The sequence below is a fragment of the Tamandua tetradactyla genome, chromosome 17, assembly GCF_023851605.1.
Source record: "Tamandua tetradactyla isolate mTamTet1 chromosome 17, mTamTet1.pri, whole genome shotgun sequence".
NCBI lineage: Eukaryota > Metazoa > Chordata > Mammalia > Pilosa > Myrmecophagidae > Tamandua > Tamandua tetradactyla.
In genome coordinates, this window is record NC_135343.1 from 34,227,972 (window position 1) to 34,243,735 (window position 15,764).

A 15,764-nucleotide genomic window follows, 5' to 3' on the forward strand; every position below is an offset into this window, starting at 1 on the left:
ATCTGTGACCAAATGATTTTGATAAGGGTGTCAAGTCCATTCAACGGGGAAAGAAGAGTCTCTTCAACAATTGGTACTGGAAATATTGGATAGCCATGTGCAAAAGAATGAAGATGAACATCATGTACAAAATTAACTCAGAATGGATCAAATACTTAAATAAAAGAAACAAGGATATAAACATAAGAAGAAAACATAAGGGAGGCACATTCAGGTTGTCGTGTTAAGCTGTGGTTTCTTAGACTTTATACCAAAAGCACAAACAACAAAAGAAAAAATATATAAATGGGACTGTGCTGGGTTGAAAGGATGTATGCCCCCTAGAAAAGCTGTGTTTTAATCTAAATCCCATTTCGTAAAGGCAGAATAATCCCTATTCAATACTGTATGTTTGATTCTGTAGTCAGATCATCTCCCTGGAGATGTGATTTAATCAAGAGTGGTTGTTAAACTGGATTAGGTGAAGACATGTCTCCACCCATTTCTATGGGTCTTGATATGCTTCTGGAGACCTATAAAAGAGGAAACATTTTGGAGAATGAAAGCAATTCAGAGAGAGCAGAGCAGAATGACATAGCCATGAGAAGCACAGTCCACCAGCCAGCAACCTTGGAGACGAAGAAAGAAAACGCCTCCCAGGAAGCTTCATGAAACAGGAAGCCAGGAGAAGAAGCTAGCAGATGATGCCGTGTTTGCCATGTGCCCTTCCAAATGAGAGCGGAACCCTGACCATGTTCACCATGTGCCTTTCCAGATGAGAGAGAAACTCTAACTGTGTTTGCCATGTGCCTTCTCACTTGAGAGGGAAACCCTGAACTTCATCGGCCTTCTTGAACCAGGGTATCTTTCCTTGGATGCCTTAGATTGGACATTTCTATACGCTTGTTTTAATTGGGACATTTTCTCGGACTTAGAACTGTAAACTAGCAACTTATTTAATTCCCCTTTTTTAAAAGCCATTCTGTTTCTGATATATTGCATTCCAGCAGCTAGCAAACTAGAATGGGGACTACATCAAAATTAAAACCTTTTCAGCAACAGAGGGACTTTATCAAGAAAGTAAAAAGACAACCTACAGAAAGGAAGAAAATAATTTGGAAACCATATATCAGATCTGTCTGATAAGAGTTTAATATCCAGAATATATAAAGAAATCTTATGATTAAAAAACAAAGACAATTAACCCAATCAGAAACTGGTCAAAACCAGAGAGATTTGAACAGTGAATAAAAAAGTATTTGCAAAGTCCCCTTCAGGGAACGGTGAGAAAGGGGGAAAATTCAACTTCCCCAAGTTGAATTCTTGATATTCTCACAAGCAGTGTGGACAACCAAAGCTATCCCCAGTCTTGGGGTTTGTTCATATGAAACTTAATCCCACAAAGGATAGGTCAAGCTTACTTAAAATTAGGCCTGAGAGTCACCCCCAAGAGAACCTCCTTTGTTGGCCTGCCTCTCCAGTCAACACAACGAGCAAACTCACCACCCTCCCCCTGTCTATGTGGGACATGACTCCCAGGGGTGTGGACCTTCCTGGCAACGTGGGACACAAATCCTGGAATGAGCTGAGACTCAGCATCAGGGGATTGAGAAAACCTTCTCGACCAAAAGGGGGGAAGAGTGAAATGAGACAAAATAAAGTGTCAATGGCTGAGAGATTCCAAACAGAGTTGAGAGGTTATCCTGGAGATTATTCTTATGCATTAAAAAGATATCACCTTGTTATTCAAGATGTCATGGAGAGGCTGGAGGGAACTGCCTGAAAATGTAGAGCTGTGTTCCAGTAGCCATATTTCTTGATGATGACTGAATAATGATATAGCTTCATAATGTGACTGTGTGATTGTGAAAACCTTGTGTCTGATGCTCCTTTTATCTACCTTGTCAACAGACGAGTAGAACATATAGAATAAAGATAAATAATGGGGGAACAAATGTTAAAATAAATTTAGTTTGAAATGCTAGTGATCAATGAAAGCTAGGGGTAAGGGGTATGGTATGTATAATCTTTTTTTTTTTCTGTTTTCATTTTATTTCTTTTTCTGTTGTCTTTTTATTTCTTTTTCTGAATTGATGCAAATGTTCTAAGAAATGATGAATATGCAACTATGTGATGATATTGTGAGTTATTGATTATATATATATGTAGAGCGGAATGATCATATGTTAATGTTTTTGTTTGTTTGTTGTTAATTTTTTAATTAATTAATTAATTAATTTTTAAAAAAAGACATCACCTTGTTAGTCAAGATGTAGTGGTGAGGCTGGAGGGAACTGCCTGAAAATGTGGAGCTGTGTTCCAGTAGCCATGTTTCTTGAAAATGATTGTATGATACAGCTTTCACAGTGTGACTGTGTGATTGTGAAAACCTTGTGTCTGATGCTCCTTTTATCTACCTTATCAACAGATGAGTAAAACATTTGGAATAAAGATGAATAATAGGAGGAACAAATGTTAAAATAAATTTAGATTGAAATGCTGGTGATTGGTGGGGGGGAGGAAGAGGGGGTATGGTATGTATGATTTTTTTTCTGTTTTCTTTTTATTTCTCTTTCTGAATAGATGAAAATGTTCCAAGAAATGATCATGATGATGAATATGCAACTATGTGATGATATTGTGAATTACTGATTATATATATGAAATGGAATAATCAACAGTTAAGAATATTTGCGTTTGTTTGGAGTTTTTGGTATTAAAAAAATAAAAAATTAATAACAAAGAAAAAGGAAACGGGTCAAAAGACTTGAATAGGATTTCTCCAAAGAGATACACAAATGGCCCAAAAGCACGTGAAAGATACTCAAATATCATTAGCCATCAAGAAAATGCAATTGAAAACCAGAATGAGATACCACTTCACACCCACTAGAATGGTTACTACTATAAAAAATAAAAATAATAATAATAGCAAATGTTGGAGAGGATGTACAAAAATTCATTCATTGTTGGTGGGAATGTGAAATGGTGCAGCCACTACAGAAAAGAGTCTAGCACTTCCTCAGAAGGTTAAGGATAGAGTTACCATATGACCTAGAATCCCACTTCTAGGTAAATATCCAAGAACTGAACGCAGAGAATTGCAGACCAATGTTCATAGCAGCATTGTTCACAATTGGCAAAAGATGGAAAGAACCCAAGGGTCCATAAACAGATGAATGGATGAACAAAATGTAGTATATAAATCTACAGTGGAGTTTTATTTAACTGCATAATATTGATGCATACTAAAACATAGATGAACCTTGAAGATGTCACATTGAGTAAAATAAGCCAGATATAAAAGGACATATATTGTATGGACTCATTTTATGAACTAATTAGACTATACAAAATCACGAAGTCAGATGTGTGATTGTGAAAACCTTGTGTTTGATACTTCTTTATCTACTTTATGGACAGATGAGTAAAACAAATGGATTAAAAATTAATAAATAATAGGGGAACAAATATTGAAATAAATTTAGTAGATTGAAATGCTAGTGATCAATGAAAGGGAAGGGTATGAGGTATGGTATATATGAATTTTTTTCTGTTTATTTCTTTTTCTGAATTGATGCCAAATGTTCTAAGAAATGATTATGATGATGAATATACAGCTATGTGATGGGAAAAAAAAAGAGTGTTCATATTGTATGTTGATTGGCTTTATTAATTGAAATTTTTTTAAAAATCACAAAGTCAGAAACTAGAATAAAAGTTACTAGAGGCCTGGTGAGGTGGGGATGTGTAATGGGGGGTTAATGCTCCCTATTGGTACAGAATTGGTGCTTCCATGGATTTTCTATTTGAGTTGATGGAAAAGTTTTGGTAATGGATGGTGGTGATGGTGGCATAATATTGTGATTATAATTGACACCACTGAACTGCATAATTAAAAGTGGATAAAATGGGAAATTTTCAGTTGTATACATGTTACTAGAACAAAATTTAAAAAAATCCATAGAACTATACAACATAAAGAGTGAACCCTAATATAAACTATAGACTGTAGTTAATACTCTAATTATAATGATATTGTTTCCTCACTTGTAACAAAGGTGTTGCACTAATGCAAAACATTAATAATGGGGAAAATAGTGTGTGTGTTTGAGGAGTTATATGGGAACTCTGAACTAGCATGATTTTTCTATAAGTCTACAACTACCCTAATAAAAGTATTTTTAATAAAAAAAAAGTTAAAAGTGCTGAGGTTGAGAAATCCTGATCTATTTGTAAAACACTTGAAGTATTCCTGACCCTTACAAAGAAAAGAAAAGCTAAATATCAAAAGGTCAATGCTTCTCAAACTTTACTGTGTACACAAATCAACTGGGAATCCTGTTGAAATGCAGGTACTGATTCAGAAGGTCTGGAGCAGTTCCTGAAATTTTGCATTTGTAACCAACTTTCAGGTGACACTGATGTTGCGACTACATGGTCCATATTTTAAGCACCATGGCACTGGATTTTGCATGTCTATTAGGGTAGGATGGGAATAGAGATTCTTTAAGAATTTTAACTGAGAAGCCCAATAAATAACATTAATGGCATTGAATGTGCAAGTTTGTAGTGAGCTCATAGAAATAGGTTGTATGTTAAATGAAACGTCAGGAACAAAAAGACAAATATTCTCATGGCTCATTTATATGGAGTAACTATAATGTAAAAACTCGGTGAACTAAAGTCAGGAGCATGGGTTATCAGGTTGGGGCTTATTGTAAAGGGTCCTAGATTGTAAGCTCTTAATAGCAGTCACATATATTCAGGAGATGTCATTGTTAATTCTAAATTCTGAGATATTGAGGTGTTTATATATAACCTGGTCTTTCCAAGAAACTTCAGGTATTTATGTAACACCTGAGACTCAGTCAGAGCTCTGAAACAATGAAAGTCAGCAGTACCCCATACAGGAACTGTTTAAAAAGTTGAAAAAGTGATTAGATATCGAATAGAGATATGAATGAAGCTGATCTGGATAGGACTAAGGTGTATCAGAAGACTGGGTAAAGAATGATATCAGCCACATTTTAAACCCAACTTCTGTGTGATTAAAGGGAGAGATGTTTATTGGTGCAAAATTTATATTTTGGGTAGTGCATTTCTTAATTTAAATTGTATGAACAGTTTAGTTGAACACCATAAGTACAGGGAATCTTGAATAGGACCTGAAATTTTGTTGGTTTGTCCAGGTTGCTGTGATGCCCTTATAAATCCCAGAGTGATTTGGACAGTGAATAAAGAAGTATTTGCAGGGTCGCCTTAGGGGAATGGGGAGAAAGGGGGAAAGATTCAACTTCCCCATTTGGAGAATTTTTGATACTCTTGCGAGCAGTGAGGACAACAAAATCAATAGACCAAGCCCCTGATCTTGGGATTTGCCCCTATGAAACTTATTTCTGCAAAGGATAGGTTAAGTCTACTTAAAGTTAGACCTAAGAGTCACCCCCACAAAGAACCTCTTTTGTTGCTCAGATGTGGCCTCCTTCTCTAAGCTGACATGGCAAGAGAACCCAGATTACCTTCCCCTCCTACATGGGACATGACTCCCAGGGATGTGAATCTCCTTGGCAACGTGGGACAGAAATCCCAGGATAAGCTGAGACTCAGCATCAAGGGATTAAGAAAACCTTCTTGACCAAAAAGGCAAAGGGAGAAATAAGAAAAAATAAATTGTCAGTGGCCGAGAAGTTTCAGACAGAATTGAGAGGTTTTCCAGGTTTTCCTGGAGGTTATTCTTACCCATTATATAGATATCTCTTTTCAGTTTATGGTGTATTTGAGTGTGTAAAGGGAAATACCTGAAACTGTAGAGCTCTGCTCCAATAACCATGTTTCTTGAAGATGATTGTATGAATATGAAATGTTTACAATGTAACTGTGTGATTGTAAAAACCTTGTGCCTGATGTTTCCTTTATTTAGGGTATGGACAAATGAGTAAAAAATATGGATAAAAAATAAAATAATAGGAGAACAAAGGTTAAAATATATTGGGTAGATGGAAACACTAGTGGTCAATGAGAGGGAGGGGTAAAGGGTATGGTATGTATGAGTCTTTTCTTTTTATTTATTTTTCTGGAGTGGTGCAAATGTTCTAAAAACTGATCATGGTGATGAATGTACAGTTATGTGATGATATTGTAAGCCATTGATTATACATCATGTATGGAATATTTATATGTTAAGAACGTCTGTGTTTGAAAGGCTAAAATATATTGGGTAGATGGAAATACTAGCAATCAATGAGAGGGAGGGGTAAGAGGTATGGTATGCATGAGTTTTTTCTTTTTTCTTTTTATTTCTTTTTCTGAATTGATGCAAATGTTCTAAGAAATGATCATGGTAATGAATATACAACTATGTTGTGATATTGTGAGTTATTGATTATATACCAAGAATGGAATGATCATATGGTAAGAATATTTGTGTTTGTATGTTATGTTAAAAATTTTTAATAAAAAAAAGAATATCTGTTTTTGCATGTTGTTTGCTAATAAAAATATTTAAAAGAAAAAAGAAATATGCTATTTGAGGGCTGTACTTTGTAATTCTTTCCTCCTGGGAGAAGCTTTTTTTTTTCCCCGGGAGAAGTTTTAAAGGTTAATTGTAGAGTAGAACTTCCTCTATAAACAGATCAAATTAGCATCATAAATGCATTAGTAGAAAGTTCTCCACATCTCACCCTACTTTCAGGTGATACTCAATGTGCTGGTTTGAATCTGTGGTGTACTCCAGAAAAGCCATGTCCTTTAACCCTCATTCAATATTGCTGAATGGGAGCTTTTTGATTGTTCCCCTCGAGATGTGACCCACTCAGTTGTGGGTGGTAACTTTTGATTAGATGGTTTCCATGGAGATGCATCTCCACCCATCCAGTTGCTTACTGGAGCCGTATAAGAGGGAACCATTTTGGGAAAAGCTTAAGAGCCACTAGAGCCCATGCAGCCAGAGACCTTTGGCAATGAAGAAGGAAAATGTCCCCTGGGGAGCTTCATGAACTAACAAGCCTGGAGAGAAAGCTAACAGATGTTGCCATGTTAGCCATTACTTTTCCAGCTGAGAGAGAAACCCTGAATGTCATCGGCCTTCTTGAACCAAAGTATCTTTCTCTGGGTGCCTTAGATTGGACATTTCTATAGCCTTGCTTTAATTTGGACTTTTTCATGGCTTTCAAACTGCAAACTTGCAACTTAATAAATTCCCCTTTTTGAAAGTCATTCTGTTTCTGGTATATCACTTTCTGGCATCTTGCCAACTAGAGCAGATTTTGGTACTGGAGAAATGGGGAGCTACTGTGGCTTGCAAATACCAAACATGCTAGAATATTTTTATAAATGGATAAGGGGAAGATTCTGGAAGAGTTGTGAGGAGCTTGATAGAGAAGGCTTAGAATGCTTTGAAGAGACTGTTGGTAGAAATGTGGATGCTCAAGATACCTCTGATAAGGCTCTAGACAGAAATGAGGCATGTGTTATGGCAGACTGGAAGGAAGGTGTACCAGTTTGAAAGGGTTTATGTACCCTAGTAAAGCCATGCTTTTCTGTTTTGTTTTGTTTTGTTTTGTTTTCCAATCTACTCAATTTATTTTAACATTTGTTCCCCTATTATTTATTCATTTTTAATCCATATGTTTTACTCATCTGTCCATAAGGTAGATAAAAGGAGCATCAGACACAAGGTTTTCACAGTCACACAGTCACATTTTGAAAGCTACATCATCATACAGTCATCTTCAAGAAACATGGCTACTGGAACACAGCTCTACATTTTCAAGCAGTTCCTTCCAGCCTCTCCGTTACACCTTAACTAAAAGGTGATATCTATATAATGCATGAGAATAACCTCCAGGATAACCTCTCAACTCTGTTTGGAGTCTCTCAGCCATTGGCACTTTATCTCATTTCTCTCTTCTCCCTTTTGGCCGAGAAGGTTTTCTCAATCCCTTGATGCTGAGTCTCAGCTCATTCTAGGATTTCTGTCCCATGTTGCCAGGAAGGTTTACACTCCTGGGAGTCATGTCCCATGTAAAGATGGGGAGGGCAATGAGTTTAATTGTTGTGTTGTCTGAGAGAGAGAGGCCTCATCTGAGCAACAAAAGAGGTTCTCTGGGCATGACTCTCAGGCCTAATTTTAAGTAGGCTTAGCCTATCCTTTGCAGGGATAAATTTCATATGAACAAACCCCATGATTGGGGGTCGACCTATTGGTAAAGCCATGTTTTAATCTTGATCAGTCTTGTGGGAGCAACTATTTTCTTCTAATCCCTATTCAGTACTATAGGTTGGTAACTTGATTAAGTCATCTCCACGGAGATGTGACTCATTCAATTGTAGGCATTAACTTTTTTTTTTTTTGGCTTTTAAAAAGGGGAATTTAATATGTTGCTAGTTTACAGTTCTAAGGCTGAGAAAATGTCCCAATTACAACAATTCTGTAGAAATGCCCAATCAAAGGCATCCAGGGAAAGGTACCTTGGTTCAAGAAGGCTGATGAAGTTCAGGGTTTCTCTCTCAAGTGAGAAGGCACAGGGCAAACACAGTCACAGTTTCTCTCTCATCTGGAAGGGTACATGGTGAGCAAGGCATCTTCTTCTAGCTTTCTCTCCTGGCTTCCTGTTTCATGAAGCTCCCAGGAAGGTGCTTTCCTTCTTCATCTCCAAAGGTCGCTGGCTTGTGGGCTCTCTGCTTCTCATAGCTATGTCATTGTTCTCTGCTCTCTGAATCTCTAGCTTTCTCCAAAGTGTTTCCTCTTTTATAGGATTCCGGTAAACCAATAAAGACCCACACAAATAGGTGGAGACACACCTCCCCTAATCCAGTTTAACAACCACTCTTGATTGGGTTACATCTCCAGGGAGATGATCTAATTACATGCAGTATTGAATAGGGATTATTCTGCCTTTACGAAATGGGATATTGATTAAAACATGGCTTTTCAAGGGTAGATACATCCTTTCAAACCAGCACATTCAACCCTCTGGACCCTAAAATAGACATGCTTTTCCCAGATACAAAATACATATCAGAAATCCTTAAACCATTTCAGTAGCAATACAAATGAAATGCAAACTTAGAAACAGTACAAACTTCTATCAAAGTTAGTTACAGGCATGGTCTGCTCTAAGGCAAGGTTCTCCTCTGGATCTGGACCTATAAAAAACCAAAACAATTCTTTTTTCCGTTAATTAATAAAAAAAAAACAAAAACCAAAACAAGTTATTTGCTGCCAACTTACAAAGGAGGAACATTCATAGGATACATATACCCATTTTCATAGGGAGGAAGGAACACAGGGATCACCAGACCCATGCAATTTCGAAAACCTGCAGGGTTAACTCCATTAGATTTCAAAGTTTGAGAATCATTTATCTTCAGGACTTTTGAAAGCGGCAGTCCCATTCTTTCCAAAGGCCTATGCAGAGGCCTGCCTCTCTCCTAACATAACCTTGGGGTGTATTGGGGAGACCACCTTTTTCTTGGCTCCACCATCTCCAAGGATCATGGTTGCACCTGGGCTCTCTGCCAATCTCCAGGGCACACGCTCAATCACTCCATGTGGTGATAGCCAGGCTCTCCCCAAATCCCAAGGAATGTTCTTCACCCTCTCCGGTATTAACTTTTGAATAGAGGGATAAGTGACTCCACCCATTCTAGGTGTGTCCTGATTACTTCACTGGAATCCTTTAAAAGAGGAAGCATTTTAGAGAAAGCTTGAGAGTGACAAGAGAACCACAGGGCCCATCAGCAAGCGACCTTTCAAGATGAAGGAGAACTTCCCCAGGGAGCTTCATGAAGTAAGAGGTCTGGAGAGGAAGCCAGCGGATGTGGCTGTGTTCACTATGTGCCTTTCCAGTTGAGGGAGAAACCCTGAACTTTATTGGCCTTTCTTGAGTGATGGTAACCTCTTATTAGTGCCTTAATTTGGACATTTTTATAGACTTGCTTTAATTTGGACATTCTCAGACCTTAGAACAGTAAACTTGCACCTTATTAAATTTCCCTTTTAATGTTCCAAGAAAGGATCATGATGATGAATATGCAACTATGTGATGATATTGTGAATTACTGACTATATATGTAGAACGGAACAGTCAAAAGTTAAAATTTTGTGTTTGTTTGGTGTTTTTGGTATTTTTTAAAAAAATTTTAAAATTAATTTAAAAAAAGGGGAAAAAATTTCCCTTTTAAAAAGCCATTCCATTTCTGGTATATGGCCTTCTGGCAGCTAGCAAACTAGAACAGAAGGTGACCCTTGTTTTAAAATGACAGGTAATCTGGCAAAATTGACTAGTGGCTTTAGCTGGAGGGCAGATTTTAAAAGCCCTGAATTTGGATATTTAGCAGAAGAGATTTCTAAATTAAATGTGGAAAGCACAGCCTGATTTCTCCTTGCAGTTTATAGTGAAATGCAACAGGAAAGAGATAAAGTGAGCACTGAACCCTTGGCTATAAAGAAACCAGAAATTGATGGCCTGGAAAATTCTGGGTTTCCAGAAAGGGAGACCCCAGATAATAAATGCGGAACCAGTCAGCCATTGCTGAGAAAGCCAGGATTGGAGATGTAGTTATCCAGGAAGGAATTGTTAAAACTCTTTCTGTCTGATAAGCATGATCCTTACTTACTACATATAAAGCCAACAAGAGTGTTGTGATACCTGTATAAACAGAACCACTGCCAGTCTGGATTAAGAGACTCAGAAAAGGGAGAAAGTGAAGGTAAAATGTTTTCAGAAGCAGAACCATGGAGATTAAGGTCTGAAGTCAAGAAATCTTGGTTGGGCCAAGAGAACAGACCCACCAAGTACTTGGAGAGGGTGAATCTGCTGCCAAATCAGAAGGTGGGTCTTTCTCTTCATTGCCGTGGAAGAGTTGTATTGCCTCAGGCCTTGGAGAGGGTGGAGCACATTCCCTGGGGATTGCAGAGAGCCTGGGTACCACCACGTGGAGGGGTTGAGCATGTGCCCTGGGGATGGCAGAGTGCCCGGGTGCAACCCAGATGCTCTGAGAGAGTGGAGCCAAGAAAAAGGTGGTCTCCCCAATGTCCCCCAAGGTTGCATTTGGAGTGAGGAGGGCCACTGCCTAGACCCTTGGAAAGGGCGGGGCTGCTGCTTGCTAAACCTGAAGATAAATGGCCCTCAGACTTTGAAATCTAATGGAGTTTGCCATGCAGGTTTTCGAAATTGCTTGGGTCCAGTGACCTCTGTATTCCTTCCAATTTCTCCCTATGAGAAATGGGAATACATATCTTATGACTGTCCATCCCTCATTTGTGCTTTGGCAGCAATAACTTGTCCTGAGTTTTACAGGTCCAGAGCCAGAGGAGAATTTTGCCTTAGGAAAGACCATGCTTGTAGCTGACTTTGATGAGTTTTTGTACTGTTTCTGACTTTTTGTTGTATTTGTGTTATTACTGAAATGGCTTAAGGCTTTCTGATGTTGTTATGGAATGAACGCAATTTACATTTGGAAAGAATGCATCTTTTGCGGGTCCAATAGGTGGAATATGCTGGTTTGAATCTGTGGTGTACCCCAGAAAAGCCATGTCCTTTAATTCTCATTCAATATTGCTGGATGGGAACTTTTTGATTGCTCCCTTGGAGATGTGACCCACCCAGTTGTGGACGGTAACTTTTGATTAGATGGTTTCCATGGAGATGCATCTCCACCTATCCAAGGTGGAGTTGCTTACTGGAGCCATTTAAGAGGGAACCATTTTGGAAAAAGCTTAAGAGCCACTAGAGCCCACACAGCCAGAGGTCTTTGGGAATAAAGAAAAACTCCCCCTGGGGAGCCTCATGAATCAAGAAGCCTGGAGAGAAAGCTAGCAGACCTTGCCATTGTTCACTGTGTGATTTTCCAGTTGAGAGAGAAACCCTGAATGTCATCAGCCTTCTTGAACCAAGGTATCTTTCCCTGAATGCCTTAGATTGGACATTTCTATAGCCTTGCTTTAATTTGGACATTTTCATAGCTTTAGAACTACAAGCGTGCAGCTTAATACATTCCCCTTTTTAATAGCTATTTTGTTTCTGGTATATCACATTCTGGTAGCTTGCAAACTAGAACACTATGTGTAAAACATTTCAAGCTGATTTCTACATACATATTGAGAAGGTCATAATCAAACGGAGAACTAGAACTATAAAACACTAGAAGAAAGCACAGGGAGATATCTTTAGGACCTTGTATTAAGCAATGATTTCTTAGACTTTATACCAAAAGCACAAGCAACAAAAGAAAAAAAGATAAATTGGAATTCATTGGAATTAAAAACTTTTATGCATCAAAGGATATTATCTAGAAAGTGAAAAGACCAGCCTAAAAAATGGAAGAAAATATTTGGAAACTACATTTCTGATAAAGGTTCAATATCCAGAGTATATAAACAACACCCATGACTCAACACCAAAAGACAAACAACCCAATTAAAAATTGGGCAAAGGACTTGAATAGAAATTTTTCTGGAGAAGATATACAAATGGCAATAAGCTATGAAAAGATGATCAATGTGATTAGCCACAGGGAACAGCAAATCAAAGCTACAATAGATACCACTTTCCACCCATTAAGATGACTAATGTTTAAAAAACAAAAGTGTTGGCTAGGATGGGGACAAATAGTAACCCTTGTACATTTTTGGTGGGGATGTAAAATGGTGCTGCTGCTTTGGAAAGCAGTTTGGCAATTCCTCAGAAAATTAAACCTAGAATTTTTCATATGATCTGGCATCCCCACTGGTATATACCTCAAAGAATTGAACGCAGGGACTCGAACAGATATTTGCACACTGATGTTCACAGCAGCATTATTCACAATAGCCCAAGAGTGGAAGCAACCCAAGTGTCTATCAATGCAACAACAGATACAAAAAATGTGGCATACATATACAATGGAATATTATTAGCCATAAAAAGAAATGAAGTTTGATGCACGCTACCACATGGATGAATCTGACAGATGTCATGCTGAATTACGTAAGCTAAACACAAAAGACAGATATTGTATGATCTCATTGAAATGAAATAATTAGAATATGCATGTTTATAGAGTCAGAAATTAGAATACCAGTCAAGGTAGGAGTGGGAATGGGAAGTTAATGCTTAAATTGATATGGGGTTTCTGTTTGGGGTGATGGAAAAGTTTTGGTAATGGGTGTTGTAGATAGTAGCACAACATTGTGCATGCAAGCAGCACCACTGAATTGAATAATTGAAAGTTGTTAAAATGGGAAATTTTAGGTTGTATATATGTTACCACAATAAAAATTAAAAATAAAAAAAACACATAGGACTGTACAACATGAAGAGTGAACCTTAATGTAAACTATGGACTAAAGACAATATAATTTGAATAATATTGATTCATCACTGATAACAAATATACCACACGACCAATGCAAAATATTAATGAAAGGGAAAATTTTGTGTATGTTGGGGGGGATGGGTATGTGGGAATTCTATATTTTCTGTATGATTTACAACTGCTCCAAAAAATAAATTAAAAATTTTTTAATTATCAAACTAAGCACATAGATTATAACCCCAGGTAGATCAAGAGGTGAAGATAATGATAAAATAATAATAATAAAAACAAGTACAATATTGGCTAACATTTACTGAGCACTTACTATGTGCCAGGAACTTTTCTAAACATGTTATATTTTCTCATTTAATTTTCATGACAACCTGATGAGGTAGGTTATTATATTACCTATTGTTGTTGCCATTTAAAGATGAGGACATGAAAGCAGGCGGTTAATGTAATTGAAAATATAGTGAAAGAATACAAAAAAATAATTAATTGATTAATCAATCAAGAGGGTAGACATTTTATAAATTTCAGAATATTGGGCGAAAGAAAATAAACAGAAATACAATACTCCAGAAGGAGTGGAGCATGTAGATATAATGGGATCTTTTTTAAGCTTTATTGTAGCCTCGCTAGCTTGGTTAAACCAGAAACCTCCAAGTTCTCTTAGAATGTATTTCAGACCTATGTTCAAAATCCCAAAGAGAAAGAGTTAGCATAAATCCTAGCATTTAGCCATGTATTTATTTAATACTATTCTATTATCTTTATAAAAGTAGATTTATTTCAGTAACAAGCACCACATTTTGCTCAGGCGTTTTGAAAATAGCCATCATTCATGGAATATTTTCTTAAGAATACCAGTATAATCCGCATTTCTAATATATCTAGAATCTGAGGATTTTCACAAGTAATATTTAAATCTCTTTTCACATGAAGAGTAAAGTAAAAAATATTACATAAATATATAGGCCATGTTCTAGTTTGCTAGCTGCTGGAATGCAATATACCAGAGATGGAGTGGCTTTTAACAAGAGGTAATTTAATGAGTTGCTAGTTTACAGTTCTAAGGCTGAGAAAATGTCCCGATTAAAACAAGTCTATAGAAATGTCCAATCAAAGTCATCCAGGGCAAGATACCTTGGTTCAAGAAGGTCGATGAAGTTCACGGTTTCTCTCTCAAGTGAGAAGGCACATGGCAAACACAGTCAGGGCTCCTCTCTCAGCAGGAAGGGCACATGACGAATACGGGGTCATCTGCTAGCTTTCTCTCCTGGCTTCCTATTTCATGAAGCTCCTCGCGAGGCGTTTTTCTTCATCTCCAAAGGTCGCTGGCTGGTGGAACTCTCTGCTTTGTGGTGCTGCAGCATTCTCTGCTCTCTGAATCTCTCATTCTCCAAAATGTTTCCTCTTTTATAGGACTTCAGAAACTAATCAAGACCCACTCAAATGGGTGGAGACATGTCATCCCCTAATCCAGTTTAACAACCACTCTTGACTAAATCACATCAACCAGGGAGATGATCTCATTACAATTTTAAATATACAGTATTGAATAGGGATTATTCTACCTTTAAGAAATGAGATTTATATTAAAACATGGCTTTTCTTAGGGGGCATACTTCCTTTCAAACCAGCACAGGCCATTACAGTCATAATTCCAGTAATTCTGATCCTCTGCAGATGAGGCTCTATGACATTTATCTAAGACAAATATGCAAAAAACATATAAATTAGATCATAATACCTTTCTTTACCAAGTTTCTTTTATAATAATTGTTCAATTTCACAGGTGTAAAAATTTTTATTTTAATTCATACATAGTACATTTCATTCCTCCTTTCCCTCTTCAAGGTTGTCAAAGGGACTTCATTACCAAACTTAAATCTTGGACACTTACTGTTTTTCCTGGCTAGATGAAGTAACAGTTTGCAAACCAGTTAATAGCGGTTATTGTTTATTAAAAAAAAAAATGACCTGATAAACTAATCTTTTACCAGTATCAACTCTTTCCTAGGTGCTTTATATTGAGAGATAGTCAGAAATAAATCAGAAATAAGGTCAAAGTAAACACACATTTCTAAATGTTTAAATGCTTTATAAAGTGCTCACTTCTGCAGCACACGTACTAAAATTGGAATGATAGAAGAGAAAATTAGCATGGCTCTGCATTAACAGTAATGTACAACTTTGTGAAGTGTTCCATATTTTTTCCTTCCTCTTCATTAAAAAAAAAATCCCTAAAAAAGTAGTTCAAAGTCTAAAATGATTTTCTTTTATAAATGAATGCTTAATAAATGAAAAATCAAGATTTAAGAAATCCTTAAATACACTGAAATTTTAGTTGTGCCATAATACCATGAACTCAGGAAATGTTACAAAATAAATTCGTACTAAAATGACTATTTCTTGGGTGGGCCACAGTGGCTCAGCAGGTAAGAATGCTTGCCTGCCAAGCCCGAGGACCTGGGTTCGAT

At 37.1% G+C, this 15,764-nt stretch overlaps 1 non-coding gene across 1 annotated transcript; it reads left to right on the forward strand.

Annotated features, from left to right (window-relative positions):
• The first annotated feature begins 15,391 nt into the window (after positions 1 to 15,391).
• On the forward strand, positions 15,392 to 15,499 carry LOC143661806 (U6 spliceosomal RNA). The gene has a single exon (XR_013164855.1). It is a non-coding gene; the product is annotated as a U6 spliceosomal RNA (small nuclear RNA).
• The last annotated feature ends 265 nt before the right edge of the window (positions 15,500 to 15,764 follow it).